Raw genomic sequence first — 16,771 nt, 5'->3', positions numbered from 1 at the left:
GGCCCGCCCCGGCCGCGGGCTGGGGCTGGGGCTGGGGCCGGGCCGGGCCGGGTGCCCGGCAGAGGGAGCTCGGCTCCGCTCCGCTCCGCTCGCCGCGGCTGCTCCGCTGCCCGCCCCGCTCCCGCACTTTGTTGGCGGCGCGGAGCGGAGCGGAGCCCCCGCGCCCGCCCGGAGCCCCGCGGCCACTGCCGCCCCCGGGCCGGGAGGAGGACTCGGGGCAAGGTAAGGGACTGGCGGGGAGGGCTGGGATTCCCCCCTGGCGTCGAGCCCCCGGGTTGTTCCGCGACCCCAAAGCCGGCGGGGCAGCCGGTGCAGGGCGGATTGCGGGGCGCTGCCCCGGCCTGTCCCCACTGCCGTCGCCGCCCTGCGCTCGGACAGAGGCGCTGAGAAGTCCCTCCCGGACACCCCGGCGACCGTGATCGCTGCTGCAGGTTTTTTCCCCGCCTGGCTGTACACCCACGAAGCCCTCGGGGGGTGTGTGTGGATGTGTGTGTCCGTGTAGGTGTGCGTGTGCTCTCCTCCTGCCGCTGCGCTACCGCCACACCTGCCCGCACCTCGCCCGCCGGGCTCGCACCGGGGGCGGCGGGCTGGGCATCCCCGCCGGAGCTCGCGGAGGCACCATCCGTGCCCACCTCCTGCCTCACCTTCTACCAGGTGACTCGCCTCTCAGCCCTTACTGGGGCATTTTTTCCCCCTTTCAGTCCTTTCTGGGGTATTTTTCCCCCGGTGGTTCAGCTGGCTTTTCCGTCTCTGTAGCTGGTAGCGGGCAAAGAGCAGCTTTGGGTGGGATAATCCTGTTGAATGCCCGCGTTTGTTTGGTGCTCTCCCCTGCTGTCTCTGATGTCCCCCGCTGTTCAGCCCTTTCATTCTCTCTGGTAACTTTCCCTGGCGTCTTTGCTCCTTCTGGCTCTCTCATCGCCATGACATTCACTCCCTAAGGCACTGCCAGCGTGCGAGTGACCTGGGCACACCTTGGAAACAGGTTAGGGGCATTTTGAGGAATAATTTAAGGTGCTCCTGCCCCCCACCGTGACCTCAGTATGTACGAAAAGTGAGATGTTGCAGCTTCCACTAAAGCGTAGTTTCAAGCCACCTAGTAGCAGGCAATAGAAGAAAGGGTGGAACAGGTTTTTCTTAAGGATGTTTATTGAAAACCAACCCTCCCACTCAGAAACTGTGCTTTGCCTTGGCTGGTGAATCTTGTACCCTCCAGAGTGGTGTGACCTTTGGTGGAGTCTGCTTTGTTTACTTGAGGTGAAGTGCTGAAGGTAAAAGTATTTCTCCTCTGCATTGTGTCTGCTGAAATATTAACCAAGTGATGGATCTCGCATGCCTTCTCAGCATAGATCATATTTTAATTGCTCCTCTCCATCATCAAAAATGTGTCCTCCTCCCTTCCTATCGACTCTCTTCCTTCTCGTTTGTAATTGTGCAATGTCTGTATGTCAGCTACAAAAGTTGCTTGCACGGGAGAACATAAAAATGACCATTTTTTGTTGTTAGCAACTGGAAATACTTAATCAGCATGGTGTGGCCGGTCTCCTTTCTCTGGAATACCCATGGAAACGCTGCAGCCCCTGCCCTGTGAGGAGACCTCTCCAGGGCCAGGCTTGCAGTGAGCTGGTGATTCCCTCTCAGCGACAGAGAGGGCGGTGGGGACTGCAAAGAGCTCGCAGAGTTTCCAAGGTGTAAGGGAGAAGCCCCATGTCTCCTCCTGATTCACAGTTCACAGGGAGTGTGGCATTGTTAGCTCTCAGGTAAGGAGATCCTGTGCTCAAGGCTCCACCGGAGCAGGCAGTGCCTGCTCCCTGCTTTTTCTGGGGAGCCAAAGGAAATGGAAATGGCTTTGGATTTGAGTTGTCCAGCTGGCTCGTGCTGTCACACGCTCATGGAGGCTGTGGTGTTGAGTTATGCCTTCTCCTAGCCCTGAGTGCTGGTTTCTGAGTGATTCTGTGATTTTGAAAGCAGACAAAGCGTCCCGTGAGATTTATTTGGAGGGAGGTAACACCCCAGGAGCAGCAACACCCAGTAATGATTAGGTGCTAGTTATATACAGCAGTAATGGAGAGGGCAAGATTAATCTGAACTTACTTCTGCTGTGAAATGCACAGATGGAAAAAGTACTGAAGTTTTCCACTTGGTGACAACTAAATTCTTGAAATAGGGTTGATTTTTTTTTTTTTTCTGTCCCTAGTCCAGCTGTAAATGGTGAATCAGGCACATTAACTACTGCATTTTTCCCCTGTGGGTGACAGCTTATTAAAATCTAACATCTCAAGTCAAAAACTAAAGCCCCAAGGGTCAAAATAGATTAAATATATAAGAATTCTTCAGTTACTGTGGGGAGATAAGAGAAGACTAGAAGTCCACACGACAAAGATTGCACCAGTAAAGCACTTGCTAACTTTGGTTTCAGTGTCTACCACTTGTTGCTCTTGCATTCCTGGTTACAGCTCCTGCATCTCTCCTCTTACAGTGAATGACTGCTCTATGCACAAAATTTTTTCAAAGAGAGCTTTTGGCTGTGCCAGGGAGAAAAAGGGAGCCCTCTGTGACCCCTCCAATCTCTTTTTGCTGTTGGGCTGGTGGCCAGAAAAAAAAGATGTTTAGCACCTTGGAGCTGTTGCTTGCAGTGCAGCCTGATCCTTGTACCTCCATCCCAAGTATATTTTTCAGTGTGAAAATTCAGTATATAAGAGGCTCATTTCTTGTATTCAGTGCTAGTTCTCTGGTTTTTCCATAACTAAATGCTTCAAACCAGAAGAAACTAGAATTCCTGCCTTTGGGGAGGGGCTGTAACTGGTGCCATTTTATCTTAACTGCAGAGCTGGACTCTGATTCATCTGCCAATTTATTCATCCAAAACAATGACATTCTGTCTTGTACAGCTTTATCTTCTGATTTAACCTAGGATTTTCAGTTTTTTACCCTGAATTCCAAGTTAGATGGTGAACTTTGTTTTGCCATAAACTTCAGCTGCTAGCGCAGTCCTGAGTGACCATTTCCCCTGATGTGCCCGTAGAGGAATTTAGGTGTAAAGCCATCGAAAGTTTCACCTAAGTCAGTGACGCTGCTTTGGGTGTGTGCAGAAAACATTTGCAAAGCTGTTTATAAAACAATGCTCTGCAGTCACTGCAGGGGATTGTTAAGGCAAGGTGTCTTTGACAGCTGGTGCCTCCGGGAGAGTCCCAGCCTTCTTGGAAGGACCTTGGTGGTGTGGGAAGAAGCAACCTCCACATCTGTTTAGCGAGGAGGGACTCTTCTTTCTTTTTTTTCCCCCCCCTCCTAATTTTGTGTCATTGACACTGGGGGATAAGAAATGAATCACAAAATGGAAATGTTGTTAGCATGAACTTTTTAAGATCTGTTTCATTTTGAGCTGTGGCCGTGAGGCTGCAATCACTAACACATGGCTTTGATTGTAACATCAGTTTTAGTAACATTTTAAAATATCAGCCAACTCAGGGCCTTGAATTGCTACTAGCTGAACGCTTCCAGTCCTTTCTTCTCTTCCCTCTCCATGCCACTGTCTCTGTAATTAAAGTTAGGCATGCTGTGAATCTCCACAGGGTTAAGATCTGACATGGAAATAGCAAATTACAAATTACTTTCTTTGCATTTATTACCTTTGTCTTTCGATGAATAGACTTCAGCAACCTTGAACAGACAAAGTTAGCAGATGTCTCTAGCCTCCAAGGTGCAGAGTTAGCGTTTTCCATGAAGTTGTCCATTTCTGTTGTGTAGTTTTCTGATGCATGACAGGCGTCTTCATTACTGTGGTGGTGTGACAGGGGATTCTACTTGTCTTTGTTCTCAAAGCCTCGCTCCTGTTGTCACTTTGAGCAACCATGGAAATTGTTAGTTTCTCTATAAAGCCACAGAGGAAAAAAGAATAGCAAAAAACCCAGTATAAACTCAAAAATGATTAAACCATTCTCCTGGACTACTGTGAAAACTGAGTGTTTCAACAGAATAATTAGTGGAAATCAATGATTTTAAGAATGGCATCTGTTGAGTGAAGGTGTTATGGGTGTCCAGTAACTTTAAAAAGTTTCCATACAGATAATGTGGTTGTTTGGGGTTTTTTTGTCTTTTTGTTGTTTTGTTTCATTATTGATTTTGTTTTGGGTTTTTTGTTTGTTTTCTTTTCAAGAACACATTGGTTTTACATGAAAGAGAGGATTTATCTTTTAACAATCCAAAATGTTACAGTTCATGGATTTTCTAGATTTTATAGCTTGCCCCTGAAGACAGGGAACACCTGATTCCTTTCAAGCTTTCTCTGAGTGCAGGGGAGCTGCATTCAGCTGGGATAATTGTGAAACTGCCAGAGCTGGTTCTTGGGGCTGGAGTTTGCTGGAGCTGCTGGATGCTGCAGACTAAATGTACTACAAGAGTTTATCTTATTGTCTGTAGCTCAGCAATGTTTATAACTGGAAAATAAAGAAGTGACTCCTGGTGGATTTGTATTTATTACTTTGATTTCTGCTCCTGCATGTAAAAGCATTTTTAAAGAGTTGACCAAGTAGAAAATCCAGGCACTAGGATTGCTGCTTCTCCCATCAGTTCTCCCTTCTCCTCACCCTCCAGAAATCGTCTCAAGAGCAAAGAGGAGCTGAAAGTGAGGTGTCAGCAGCACCTGCTTGTTGTCCATTAGATAAACCCACACCCATTAGGAAATGGTTTTTAACACCCCCTCCCCAAAACAGCTGCATCAAACTGATTCTAAAAAACATGAGAAATACCTGAGCTCACAGCTCGTTTGCTCCTCAATACTTGTGGATACCTGGTGAGATACAAGATTATCCCAGTTTTGTCAATGTTTTGCCTTTAGGTAGACTTTGATCTTGCTCTGTTTTGTTCCGGTAAAGGTTCCAGTGAATTGTCTTTCACCTGAAATGTGAACTTTGGTTAATGAGCAGGTTCTTTCAGTCTGGGGTGGTTGAGAGGGCTTGATTCATCCCTCTGAATGCTCCTTTCATGAAAACTGAGGACTTTGCTCTTCCTTCTAATGTACTCTTCCTCCTTCCGAGGCCACTGATCTTTTTATTTGTTTCCACAACGTGTCTGAGGTGTAGTCTTCTCTATTTCCTGAGACAAAGATCTCTTTGTTTCCAGTCTAAAATATAATTTGAAGTAATTAGCCTGAAGAAAGCTTTTTGCTCCCTACTCCATAAGGGATTAGGAAGAAACTTGGTGTTTCTGGGTGTTAGGTATCTGGTTAAGGTGCATGGATTTGCTTCAGAACTCAATGCCTGTGAGAATCCCAGTGTACATCTTAAAAATATTTCTGAATGAGCTGTTCTATTGCTCAGAGTGTGTGAATGTGAGATCTTATAGGAGGAGTGAGACATTCATCTTGTACATTGTCCTGTGCACTCAGACACATGGAGGACTCAATGATCTGGCAAGGATAATGCAGGGAAATTGAGTTACATCATGAAGAGTTTGTGTTATCATGTGGCAATAAAATTTAGCTTGATGATCTTCTGTGCCATTTAAAAAATGGTGTGGAAAAGTCAACCATTTATTCTTGTGCCTCTAAAGTCATTTTCAGCTTTGCACAACATGTCTTCAGAAGGCAACGAGTGCATTGTACTGCCTTCAGCTGGAGATAAAAATATACATCTGTGTTTCACATTCAAACGGGCTGCATATGAAATCCATGTGTTTTCTTCTTTCCCCCCAATCTCATCTCAGACTCTGGAATTATTTATTCTCTGCTTCACTTCCAGCATAATTTATTGCTTTGCAATTCTTCCTGTGCTCTCGCAGCCCTTAGTGTAATGTTTCAACTTTCTGTTTCCTTTTCTTCCTTTGTTCAGGGATGAAATCTTGTCCAGGGTAGAGGGCTGGGAGCTAGAGGATGGGATCTGTTTCTGTTTTAGCAGCAAACTTCGTTAAGGCTAATAAATCTGGGCTAACTGGTAATTAGCCCTTGGTGCTATCTCACACAGAGAGGGCAGGACAGCCTGAGGAATCTGGACTTTGTACCTTGGTGTCTCTTGGTTAAGTCACTCCTGGGTGACAAATGTCCTGCCTCTGCCAAGAAACAGCTTCTGCACTGCAGTCACAGTGTCCCTTCCCATGGTTGCTGCCTTCAGAGCCTTGTCCTCAGCTTGGGTTTGCCTCTCCCTGCTCAGCCTGGCCCTGGCTGAACTCTTCAGGTTTTCCTTCCCCCTCTGCTTGCCTCAGCCATGTTTCTCCACCATCTTCCTTATCCTACTGTTGAGTCTTGATATAACTTTAACTCTCCTGCTCTTTATTTTTGTTTTCTTTTTTTGTTTCTTTATTTAACCCCTATTTCCCCTACCCTTTTTGTTTTCCATCACCCTTTAATTGCACACAGTGCTCCCTGCTCAGCTTCATGCAGTAAAGCTTTTGGATACTCAAACCCCAATTCCTTCCCTCCTTTGGTGTTCTTTATTCCAATGTCTTCTCTAAAGCATTTCAGATCCACTGTTCTCAGTGGGAATTGTGGTGTGTGAAATTATATGGAGAGTCAAGTCTTTGTGGGTTAAGTCCTGTCTTCCCTACAGTGTGTGTACTTTGTCAAGGCAGTAATTTTAAGCTCTCATCACGCAGTTCTACAACTCCAGACCTTGCAGAGAGGTGTTAGAGTGTGTGTAGGCATTTGTTTTCCCTCTGTGAGTGAGGTGTCTAATACACATCCAGAAAGTCTCTTCAATAGAGAGTCTTACTGAACATGACTGTAAGATGTTCTCAGAGGAGCCTTGGATACATTGGTAGAACAAGTTCTTTTCTACTTTGAATTTAGAGTTTTCCTCATTTTTTATGTGAAAGCTGAATGTTGACATGCAAGTGGCCTAGGGCAGCTGGCAGCAGGGAGCTGTGTCTTCCCAGGGAAAACACTGAATTTTTTTGGAGGAGGAGGTGGATGCTTAGAGCATGAGAGTTTATGTCCCAGTGGGTTCTGTGAGTATTTTAAGCTGTCCTTTTATAACTCTGAAAGTTATTGTCCAGACATCTCCATTCCCTTTTTAAAAAATAATCTAAAAATCTCAATTTTGGAAACATCTGTTTTTTTCTCTGTCTCAGTTTTCCTATTTATAAACAAAAAACATATCTGACTCTCAGGAGTTTTGTGAGGCTTAATTAACAAATATTTATACAGGCTTTTGAAGATATAAAGCAGCATATAAATGCTAAGTAGTGTTATTATTACTACCAGCTGCTTTGTTTTAATTGAAGTAATAAAAGTTTCAGTGCCAGTGGTTGTGTTGCTGTTGCCTAAATAGATTTTTTGTGAACTCAGGAGACATTGAGGATGGGGAGAAAGTGATGGTGTGACCATACTGAAATACAGTGTGTGGGACAGCTCTGAAATCTTTGTGAAGGACTTAAAAAAAATTAAATAATTTTAATAAAGAAGTAGAAGTCCAGAACTGGAAAAGAATAAACCCTGTTCTGCAGTATGCTTAGAGGTCCCAGGACTCACTGGGGGTTGTCTGTGCTGTGCAGTGTGTCCCTGATTAGGAATGAGCTGGCAGCATTTGCATTTATGACTCTGGCATATAAAAGAAGGGATCTTTTAGAGATGATTGATAATGGGTAGAAGAGGAAAAGTAACATGGTATAAATCACCATTAGCCTTTGCAATTTATATTTTTTTTTAAGGTCTACTTTTGTAAAACATTCATGACTTAAAGCTGAGTTATTTTTATTAATGCTCTTGTGCTTATCTCACATAACCAGCTTGTTAAAAGCGGATATGAACACTTTTTAAGCCTCTGGCTTATAAATTGTGAGAAAGAGAAAGGAAGATTGATTCCAACAGGCTTGAAGGTAGATTCATTTCTCTTCTAGTGAGCAAAATGAGAGAGGGAAGAATTAAAATGTACACTTAGGGAGCCAATCAGTTTCAGCCACGTTGAAAATCATTAGATTTAGCTCCAATGTAGAATTTAATTGTGAAAGTCTAGCTTAAAAGAAAATGAATTCAGGGGAATTCTGTTTTGGTAAACTGGTGATAATATCTCTAAGTTATTTCTGCCTGAAGTAATAAGAGTGTGGAAAAAATAAAGTAATAACAAAGGAGCAGTGAGGAGGAACAATTATTTTGCAAACATCTCCTGAGGTTCAGAGGGGGTTACTTGGTCACATTAGAAGAAGAATATTGTGCTGCTTGAATGTTGGAGAGGCTTGATAAAAACTGTGGCTTGAAGAAAACATCTCTGTTCTTTTTACTGTAAACATTTGAGATGAGATAAGATGGAAAAGTTTGGAAGAATGCAACATCTTCAGCAAGCTCTTTCAGCATTCTTAATTGTTTGTTATGAGGTCTTGGTTTGAAAACTGGCAGGTATTTCTGGTGGATTTAAGGGGTTCTAATATGTTAAGTTGGGCTGTCAAACTACCAATAGCAAGTAATCTGTCTCTTACAATATTTTCATATTCAGTAAAATGCTGGTTTTACTTGTAAGGGATGTTCCCTAACAGCTTCTGGGTCAGTTCTACTCAGACCTGAGTTAGTTAAGAAGTTAGAGGGATCACACAAATGTGGATCATGGCTGTCATGATTTCATAGTGACTTTGAAAACAGAGGGCATGCAAAGCAGGGAACTTACTCAGTACTTTATGTTTATAGGTAAGCAAATTTTCAGACAACTTTGAACATTATAAAACACTGAGAAGAAAAGTTCCAAGCCTTTTTTTCCCCCCCCAGTTTTAGGCAAATTTTACTTTCAAAACTACCACAAAATGTACAACCACAAAGTTGTTCTGCATAGAAATAGAAGCACTTTAAGTACACAGAGGCAGACAATATAGCCCTGAGGCACATATAGAGACAACCCAAGTGCTGAATGGTAGGTTCAGAAAAGGTTACTGCTCAAAATGTTTTCAGTAGCCAAGTGGAAGACAATTCATAGCATTGTATTGGAGCTGTTCTCTCATTGTGAGAGACTGGTGACACCTCATTGTGAATGAAAGTCTGGGGGGTTTTGACAGCTGTGGGAAAGAGCAACTATTTTATGCTCCCTGTATACAGAGGTAGAAGAATTAGATAGGAATTTGTTTTTCTGTTACCCCAGACTGTAACACAGAGTAGTATGATAACTGTCTTTTGAAGTACAAAAAAGAAATATCTGCCTCAAGGGCTGTAATTTTAAAGCATCCTATGAAATGCTGATTTAATAAGGTCTGCTCCTTGCATGTTTTAAGTGCAAGGAAATGTGTGTGTTGAGACCTTGCTAATCCTTCATTTGCACAAAGTCTTTGGCTTGTTCCCTAACTGTCAAGGAATTAATGGTGTGCTTCAACAAGATCCTGCATTACTGGGCTGGAATTATTTTCATAAGAGATCCTGCGCTGCATTTGGTGGTGCTTTATGAATTATCATAATAAATAGAATGAAATTGCTGTTGTCAAAACACATGAGCAAAGTAATCTGATTCCCATTGTTGGTGTACTCAGTGGCTCGTGGAATTAAGTGATACCCAGTGGACTTCCAGGCAGTTCCTGCAGGTCAGGGAGAGGTTTGCTGAGCTGGTGGCAAGTCAAGCAGGGGTGTAGGTGACAAAGAACAATTCCACTGAGCCAGAAACAGGCTCCAATTGCAGGGGACACTTTTGTGTCTCCTGGCTGAGGATAGAGGTCCTTGCTGCTGTGGTGTTGCCCAGACCTGGGTATGGTTCTGTACTACAGGCACATCCTGCATCTGCATGGTTTTGTGGAAATCTGCACCCAGCTAAAGCAGGCTGTGCAGAAGGAAGCATATATCACCTGCTTTTCAGGTGGAGAGAGTCAGCAGTACTCAACTTTGGAGTATCTACCTGGCATTTTCCCTTTGGTTTATTACAAACCTTTGTATGGTTGTAGTCCCTCCAGATGTTAGACAGTGGCTGGGGGCTTGCTGTATCAGGCACTCAATTTCAGGAGAATGTTATTGTTTAAACATTGTGTCTATTTTTAAGTCAGATAATCTATAAAACCTGTTGGAAACCACAAGAGAGCATTACCTCATCTAGTTTGACCTCCAGAGTGTACGAAGGAGGAGAGTTTCTGCCCTTCTATTTCTGCTAGAAAAATATTAATCAAATTTCCTTGGCTTTCCTCTCAGAGGAAGATAGACACAGTAATTTCAACTACCTGCCCCTGGCAAACACTGGAATTTTAAACTAAAGACATTGGTGAATTTTTAGTGGTTCTTTGGGTGGGAATCATGTGAATGCCAGAACGTGGTGCAACCCTCTGGATGCTGTTGTTTATGCATGTGTGTGTGTGTATATATATATATATATATACACACATATATATACACACATATATATATAATATATATATATACGTATGTATGTGTGTGTATATATATATATATACACTTTGTACATATATATGTATATACACTTTGTATCTATTTATATCTATATATAGCATATATATATATTTATTTATATCTATATATATGTCTACTTTGGCACATAGCAGATGCAATCCAGGTTTCTTCCTCTAGATACCCACACCTTTTCCCCAAAACCTTCACAGGCTAGAAGCAGGTGATCCTGGAGTCCCTACTTCTGTCCTTCATGCTTCACTGGATAAATTGTGTAAACTCACATCCCTTTCTCAGCCATTGTGTGCTTGTCTGTGTAATCACTTTTTGCTCATGTGGCAGACTGAGGCCCTTGTTTGCACAGCAGTTTTTAGGAGTTTAAGGCCATGTTCGCCTGGGTGGGGAATCCATAGGAGTGTTGGGGATGTTCTTGTTCTTGTTCACTTCAATTTTTGAGAGATTTGTGGCTTTCCTGCTGCCTAGAGCATGGAACTGGTGTTGTACAGACTCTGGGATGTCCAGATGTGTGCTGTGCTAGTATTTCCAGTAATGCCAGTGGTGCCTCAGGTTTTGGCTTTTCTATTTTCACATTCTGTGCTGCTTGAGTGTGTGGGTCTGAGCTTCACACCAGGGGATGGTGAGCTCTGTGCACAGAGCAGGGAGACAAAACAATTCCTGCTCCAGCTGGGCACCAAGGACAAATGATCCCAATCTCAGCCCAGGAGCACAAACCCCGTGGGCTGGAGAGAGAAAAACAAGCAGGGTGGGAGTGCCTGGGCTAAAGCTGGGCTGGGACAATGAACTGCAAGGTGGGAATGGAGCAGAGCTGATCCCAGGGACAGACCCCGTGCCCGGCCGGGCATTTTGGGGCCATTTTGGGTCATCTTGGGTGCAGCCCTGGCTGGGCTCTGGTGCTGCCAAAGGTGGATCCATGGAGGAGATCCTTGGAATAAATCCCTGCTGTATTCTGGAACTCTGTCTGGCTTCTGTTCTGGGTCAGCCTTCACAAGGCATCACCAGCAGTAACATTTTTTTCAATATTGTCACGTCTTCCTCATGGCTTCTATCAAACAAGATTTACAGATGTCACTACAGGCAATTTAGTAACTGGAGTCCAAAAATTTGGTTTCTGTGGGAATGTGTCACAAGCAATGTGAGCCCTTCTTGGTTTTAAAGCCTTCCTTGTAGAGCTTTAGTGCAGTGACTTCTTTAGGATGTAAAGGAAAAAATGTGGCAATTTCACAGCTGACCTTGCTCTTTATGCTCTCCCTGCATGGGACTCTTGCTTCCAGTAATGAGGAAATGTTCTGAGGCAGTGTTCTTGCCACGGTGACATAAAATAACACAGACTTCCAGTTATTCCCCTGTTCTTGCCCTGTAATAGACACATGCCTTCAGGGACCAGCTGACCTTAGAAATGATGCATATCTGGAGCTTGGGGTCATTTCTGTCCTGAATTTTTTTTTTTTTTTTTTTAATAGGCATTGGGATGGTGATACTGCACTCACTGATTAGAAACCATATGTGGTTAGTGTTCTTGATCCAAGTGTGCACTCTCCACTCTGGACACACAATCCCCCTAGAGCTCCTAGAAATAAACTCAGTTGTTGCTCTGACAGAAAGAAAAAAGCAGGAAAAAAAAAACCCCAAATTGCCTGAAATTTACCTTTATGAGTTTGAAGGAGTTTTTCAGCCCAGGGATAAAGATTAGTAGTGATGTTCATGAGTTGTTCAGCTGTGGGTGAGAGGGTTTCTGCAGCATCAGAACCTTGATCTTGCAGTACTTGTTTTTTCCACTGAAATTAATAGAACACATTGTCTGCCTGTTTAATGATTTTGAGGTTGAGGCTCAAGAATCTCAAAAAAACAACAACCCATGACAAAAAAAAAAAAAAAACAACAAAACCCAAAGCAAACCCCAAGCTTGTTTTGTTAAAGGAAACTTAGATCATTTGGAAACGATTTTAAATAATTTGTCACCATTCTTGTTATTTTTTTTTCCTGTCCTTATCTTACTGTGAGACATCTTTTATTTGAAGTGTGTACTATTTTAAACAGGCATTATGTTTTCATGAAAACTCTGCTGGGCAATGCCTAAACCCAGACATAAAAGCAAATAAACTAAGAAAAATCCTCTGTTTATCTGAGATGAGAGGACTTTTTTAAGAAAATGAGAGAGAGAGAGAGGATCTAAACCAACTTAATGTTCTCTTTTGTCTCTCTTTATGTTCCTTAATGTTCTTCTGCAGTGCTCAGGAATTAGATTATCTCATTGGTATGTCAGTGGGGTAGTACTACAAAGACATCTCAAAATGCTGCTGTCTTCAGAGTGTACAGTGGAGAGAGGCAGAAAGGGCTGCATTGCTCTCTTTGATCTAGGCTGATTCTGATTTTACTCTGAATTCAGAACTGGTGTGAGTGTTTAATGATGGAGAACATCTTTTGGATGCTCCCTGCACCTCAGTGAGGTAAACCTGAGGGCTTTCTTCTTTCTTTTGGGGCTTTTAATTTTACACACAGCTGAGATCTCTGGTGTGCAAGGTTGGCTGTTTGGGATTTCTAATTAATTACATTTGACAGCTCATCCTCGGTTTTACTACTTGGTGTGTCCTCAAACAAAGCTGAGCAAGCTTACTGTAAGCTTTCCCTAGCTCCTCCCCAGTGAAATCTGTCACAATTCCCTGTCACTTGCAGGGCTGTGGAACGAGCTGTCACACCAGTGAGTACTGGAATTGTGGAGGTGGGTGTAGCAGCAGTGCCAAGTGAAGTGGAGATGAAAAAGTGGGGGCTGTGGACTGGGAAATGAGCAGGATGGAGTTGTGGGGGGCTCACTTCACCTCCAATAAAATCTTCAGGGTCTGACTGTTGGCAGCTAGGATAGCTTCCAGGGTTCCTGGCCAGGAGGCTCTTTGGTTTGTTTTCAATTTCATTTCATGGGAAAGGAAATTAACATCTCTAATTTTCTTCCTTGTGACCCTTGTGTTTTTCATAGCACCCACTGCATGGATGGAGGGCTCGTTCCCATGTATTTCCATATTGCCAGGTACTAGACAGTGAAAGCCAAAACTGCTACCCCAAAACCCCCTGATAATTCAAATTCCCAGTGATGATACCTGGTGAGCCTGTGGCAGTGGCACAGAACAGAGTCTGGAGTGGGGAATATCAGTGCTGCCACATAAGCCCTGGGATTCATCTTTTATCTTGGTTTAGTCTGCAAAGTCTTGTGAAAACAATAAACTGGCTAACCTCCAGTACTGTGATTTTTATCTTGAATTAATAACAAGTTGTCTTTTCTCACCAAGTGCTTTTTTTTCTGAAACAAAAATTGCTTTATCTTCTTGAGGATTCTACCATGTTAGCTGACATATTAAATATGGTGGGTTTTTTTTTTTCTAATATTCCTTGTGCTATCAGGACCTTTGATTTGCCCTGGATTTTAATGAGTCATTTAAAAGCAGAGTTCTGTTTTGGCCATTTGACTGTGATACTCCCTCTCAAATCAGTTACCATTTTGAGAATGACATCTGAGTCTGCCTATGTTTCTGCATGACTGGAAGCTGTCACTACTCATTGGAACTTATTAGTGCTGGAAATGGATATGCTGCTTCATCTGCTGGGGATGAAACCTGAGGCACCAGCATTCCAATTTAAATGTTGTTCCCATGGGGAAAGGAGGAGAGCTTGGATAGTGAGGGGTGAGAGCTGCCTTGCAGCTCAAAGAGGCTTTGGGAGCTTTGCCTACAGGTTGCTAAAAGCAGGTGGTGGCATTTTTTGATGATTCAAGGAATTACTGTGCTTTAAAATCAAAGTTTAATAGGAGGTTACAAGGCTTTAGCTGAAGATTATACTGCAGAAGACAGTTAATTTTTCTTTAGGAGGAACCAAAGTTGGGAATCTTCCTTTTGGGGAGGGGGAATGAGCACTTGAGGAATTAGACTTTAAAGAGGGCAGGTGCAAAGTTTGACTCCGAGTTTGACTCCGAGTTTGACTCCGAGTTTGACGCATTCACCCAAGGTATGCACAATGATTCTTACAAATGGGGAGAGGAGGCCATGAGCCTCCATCTATCCTTAGTGTCACTTTTCTCACCTGAAAGGGCTGTGAGACAAAAGAGCAGAAAGGCAGGAGGAGCCCCTGGGTGACTCCAGCTGTAGCTGGCCCTCACCACATCCCTGATCCTTGTTTTACAAGGCTGCACTGTGTATTGTAATTTCTTCATTGTTTTTTCACTTCATTATATTTAAGGATATTCCCAGTACAGAGATTATTTCCCCTGCCTCAGCACAAGCCCAGGCATTGCTTGAGATTGGAGTCTTTGATTGACAGTGCCTTCACCATCTGAGACTGGTGGTGTGCTAAAATGTACAACTGGCATTTCAGAAACTGTAAAACTGACCTGACAAAGTGTGATGTTCTTTCTTTCTTTCTTTTATTTTTTTTTTTTTTACTCTCCCCTTCTCTCAGCAAGTTGTAGATGTGTCTTGATTCTGATCTGTCACATTGTTATGTCATTGCAACCTGTAGAGGACTATAGAATACTGGAATTGGTGCATTCTGAAATTCAGAAACAGAATTGAAACAGCACAGTCATAAACTAAACTTGATTAAACTTTTTTCCTTAGAGTTCAGTTTGCAGCAGAAATTCAGCAGTCTGCAGCTGACAGAGTGACCTTCAAGGTGGTGGGAATGGTTAGGGCAGACCAGATTTTGCTAATGGATTTGTGACTTCCATAGTGCCTCTGAATAAGCCATTTATTTCTCTGAAACAAACTAGGAGTTGTTGCTCTTTGCCTAAAACCAGCATTTTCAAAGCAAGCTTACAGTTCTCTCAACCTCCCATGCAACAGCTTGGAGGCTTTTCCTTGACAGATAATAATATTGTGGGGAAAAGGAAGTTTTGCAACCCTTAAACTTCCTGAAGAAAAAAAATGCTGCTAAGATTCCTTGGAAAAAAAAAATTAATAACACAACAAAGTATTCAGTGAGTCATCATTTACAGGAACATCAGTTTTCTGAGATGGTAACAAGATATAATTTTTCTCCATTTATCCCAAAGGAAGGCAAATTTTGCCAGCTTTTTTGCTGGTGTTACACTTCAGTACTGCAATCATATTTAAAGGAATAGTACCCAATTTCATCCATCAGTAAAGCCAGGATGCATCTGAATTACTGACAGAAACTCTCCACATCAGGTTGGAACATTGAAGGAAAGGAAATGAGGAATCAGTTGAATAAAAGGATAAGAAATTTCTAAAAGACGTGGATAAAATAATGAAAGATTTTCAGAAATGCTTATAAAGGAAAGTCATTGCCATTGCAACAATTAGTCTGCAGCTTAGTGTTTGTGCAAGAGAATGCTGCTTCAATTAACAAAACTGATTTCTGTAGCACAGTGCTGAGGCTGGCTCAGACAGAACTGAAATGTTCTCTTACTCAGGTACTAATGCTAATTAGTGAATGAAAAATCTCTTCCAAGTAAAATCCTGCATGAACTAATGACTCAGTTTTAAGGAAGGCTCTTACCTGATCAACCTTTGAGGTTATTGCACTGGGCATTACAGTTTTACAACTCTAAATAACATTTCTGAAGGATGTGCTTTCATATAATCAGGGTGTGGATGTCTGGTTTTAAGCTCATGGGCACTTGTTCTTCTTGATGACTTCTTCCCCTCACATCTCATTGTGCTTCTGAATGTCTGCTGTGCACAAGGTTTTCTCTTGACCTCCTAGAGAAAAATATTGGGTTTATGATCCTAAGTGAAATATTTTTAATTACTTTTTTGGTTTTTTCCCCTGGTATTTAAAACAGCAATGTATCACCAGTGGTTGTTGTCCATGTTGTTCCCACAGCTGCTGTAGTGTGGAGCATCAGAAATTTGGTTTGTCCTGGACCTTGAGAGTTGCTGTGGTAACTGTACATCCCACTGGGGACCTGAGTTAGGTGTGCACACCTCATTTAACTTCCCAGCATTTCTCTGCAAGTGTGTCAGGTCTGGGAACTCCATTAAAGCATCATCTCTGGTGTGCTAAGGAAAAGGATCCCCTGCTCCTGTCTCTGCCTGCCTTTGCTGCAGTCTGTGATTTCCCCCTCACTCTGTGTTGGGTGAGGAGCTGCAGATGCTCACCTGGAGCTCCCTGATGGACACTGGTGGAGGGTCTGGTCCAAGCTGCTGGTCTCCATCAGTGCCCTGGCTGTGGGAAAGGGACACTTGAGGAGCTGAGCATGACACATGGGCACCTCTTGGGTTTCTGTGGTTGAGATGACCCCAAGGTATCAGAAAGTCTCTTTTTTCCCAGCCCAGTGACCGAAGAAGAAGTTGAGATTTGTCAGTTCTGCTTTTCAAGGTTGTTTCTTTTCTCTTATCTATTCCATTCTTTCTCTGACCTGCTGAGATTTGTTCAGCAGGTCAGGTTGTGGCACCACCCCTTGGGGTAGTGTTAGCTTTTTATACTAAAAATTACCTGTACTTTATTTAC

The 16,771-nt window shown here is 43.0% G+C and overlaps 1 protein-coding gene across 4 annotated transcripts in view; it reads left to right on the top strand.

Moving 5' to 3' along the window:
* The window catches only part of EPS8 (epidermal growth factor receptor pathway substrate 8), a 130,121-nt gene that overhangs the window by 1,333 nt on the left and 112,017 nt on the right, over positions 1 to 16,771 (top strand). The window contains exon 1 of one of the 4 annotated variants that reach the window (XM_018919826.3): positions 141 to 222. The exons of the other annotated variants lie outside the window; for them this stretch is intronic. The gene's annotated coding sequence lies outside the window, so the exon portion shown is untranslated. Of the gene's footprint in view, positions 1 to 140; positions 223 to 16,771 lie in introns of those variants that run through there. 4 annotated transcript variants of the gene reach the window in all.

Source organism: Serinus canaria, chromosome 1A (assembly GCF_022539315.1).
Source record: "Serinus canaria isolate serCan28SL12 chromosome 1A, serCan2020, whole genome shotgun sequence".
NCBI classification, from domain to species: Eukaryota; Metazoa; Chordata; class Aves; order Passeriformes; family Fringillidae; genus Serinus; species Serinus canaria.
The sequence above is the reverse complement of the archived record's forward strand: the minus strand, read 5'-3'. Positions and strand labels throughout refer to the sequence as shown.